The following is a 2,500-nucleotide window of genomic DNA, read 5'->3' as shown; positions in this document are numbered from 1 at the left end:
AATACCAGGCTTCTTTAGTTGCAGTTGTGAACCCATCAGTTCCACCTGCATATTGATCTTGCAAACAAGGGGATCCTGATGCATGTAACTTACAGAGAACACTGTAAATGTATTCATATTCAACTAGCACGAGGCACTGTTACTAATTTGGCACTGGGTTTTTACAATTGTATTCTTTTTCAATCATCATCCACAGTTATTGTACCTCAAACTAAATATCCCAACTGTAAGGCAGCAGTTCTCACAGTTATTGGAAGGGAGACTAACATGTTACTAAAAACCAAGTCTGAAGGCAGAAGCTATCCATATATTTGCTTTCTACGATGTACAGGATGTACAGTGATAGTATCACACACCCATGACACAGGTTAATAATACGTCCAACAATGATCCATAAATTCAAACATTAAATATTGTTCTTAATCTTCAGTAGTCCAAAAAAGATAAAGAAACATTTTCACTATTCAAACCTAACAAAATATCCATACACTAGGCGAAGGAGGTTTATTCGTTTGATGAAGTAAACATGGCACACATGACTATTATAAAATACCTGTAGGCCTACTAAGTTAATTTACAAAAAAAAAAAAAAAAAAAAAAAAAAAAAAAACTTTGACGACGTTATTCTTTGCTACGAACATATTTGCAATATCTATCAAGTCAAGGCTATAGGCTTTCTCTGAATGACAATGAAGTATCATGCAACAATTTAATCTTTTCTGATTTATTGAACTCCAAAGGTACGTTTCCACTCTTTGCATGGCACTAAAAGTGTGTTTGCCCTTGCATGATATGCAACAGCTTAACAACATTAGGCCTTTCTGCAAACAGAGACAGTTTATGGCACCAAGGTCTTTGAATAACACAAATGTCAGTTTTTTTCTTTTTATATCTGCATTATAAAATCTTGATATGCATTAGGTTAATTTGACCATGGTGAATGTTATATCTAAAGTTAAACACTATACTTCAAGGTTAATACTAGTAGTAGGGTCATCCAAATTCTATGGGTGATAATAATCGCTATTCATGAAGTTCATGATTACATAAAATTGTTTAGGATAAAATCTATTTTGCATTTTTATCATATGTAACAAATGATTGAATGGTGTGAAAGCATGCATATCATTTAAACCACTTATTAACAATAGAAAAATATGAGAGAATGAATTTTTCATTAAATAAGTTTCACTAAAGGACCATGAAAAAAAGAACATTGGTGGCAAAAGGAAGGAATATTTGTCACGATGTCGACCACTCTTTTTTTTTCTTTTAATGAAGCTTTGTTAATGAAGTATCAGTTATTGTCACTACTTTAACTGCTGATAATAAGTGGTTTAGAGGATCGATGGGATTTGCTATCATTAAATCATATGGTGTATGATAGTAGGTAACAGTTTATTGGATTGTTCATCAACCAGTTTTATTCATTTATTTTTTTTTATTATCAATTTTTGGTGCTTTGATATCTTGATTTTTTTTTTATTTCCATTTTTTTGGAAAAATTTTCTATAATATTATTATATTCATATTTCTTATTAGGATTGTAGGTTATTTTACATTTTTATTATACAGTATACCTATTCTAGTCTCAAATACATGAATACCACAAAGAAATATTAGACGTATGTGTGACATAAGCAGGCGTATTTTACATATATTCTTCTGATGTAAATTTGAAGGTTATCTTTTGGAACAGTAAGTACATGTTAATGAATTGAGTAATGATGTTCGCTAACTTGTAAGTAAAATTATTGTTTATTTGTACTTAAGAATTACATTCGTGTTTCTTTTTACGGTCTATTGCACATAAGATGTTAATGATATGTGTATACCTATTCACTGTTTAATGGAGTGATAAGATTTTCTTTTTCGTTAAGTCATTTAACTCATAGTGGTACCATTTATGGGATAATCCCACCCGGTATGATGTAAAGTGCGTCTCGGCTTTCTTTGAGTCCACTCTAAGACCTGATTTGAAAATGAAAGTTTTCATTGTCCTGTTTTATTTCAATTTTATTGTATTCTGTAATTTGTAATAATATTTTTAATTATATACAATATATACACACGTCAATGGTTTATAAATATCACTGCTCAGGTAGAAAAACAGATTCATAAGTATAGAAAGAAATAGAAATAACATCTATTAAATTTGACTACATTCATCTTTATTGTAAAACTGAAGTCTCGAATGTAATCAATCTATTTGACTAGCCTTCTTTGAAGCATGGAATGCAACTTGTGAGTAACAGCGTTACCGATGCGTTTATGGTGACTCCTTTAAACTTCTTTTGTTACCAGAATAGTTTAAGATATTGGTAGCTAAGTAATCAACAATATTTTCAGAAAAAATGGAGAGAGTTATAGTCCACCCTCTGCAGGCCCCAATTGTCGTGCGCCCTTGATATTTTCACCTTTAATAGATTACCTGTCATTGATTAATTTACATAAAAAAATTCATTAGAAAACTTAATTTCTGTGAATATATATATATATA

Source organism: Palaemon carinicauda, chromosome 20, assembly GCF_036898095.1.
Source record: "Palaemon carinicauda isolate YSFRI2023 chromosome 20, ASM3689809v2, whole genome shotgun sequence".
In the NCBI taxonomy this organism is placed as follows: Eukaryota; Metazoa; Arthropoda; class Malacostraca; order Decapoda; family Palaemonidae; genus Palaemon; species Palaemon carinicauda.
The sequence above is the reverse complement of the archived record's forward strand: the minus strand, read 5'-3'. Positions refer to the sequence as shown.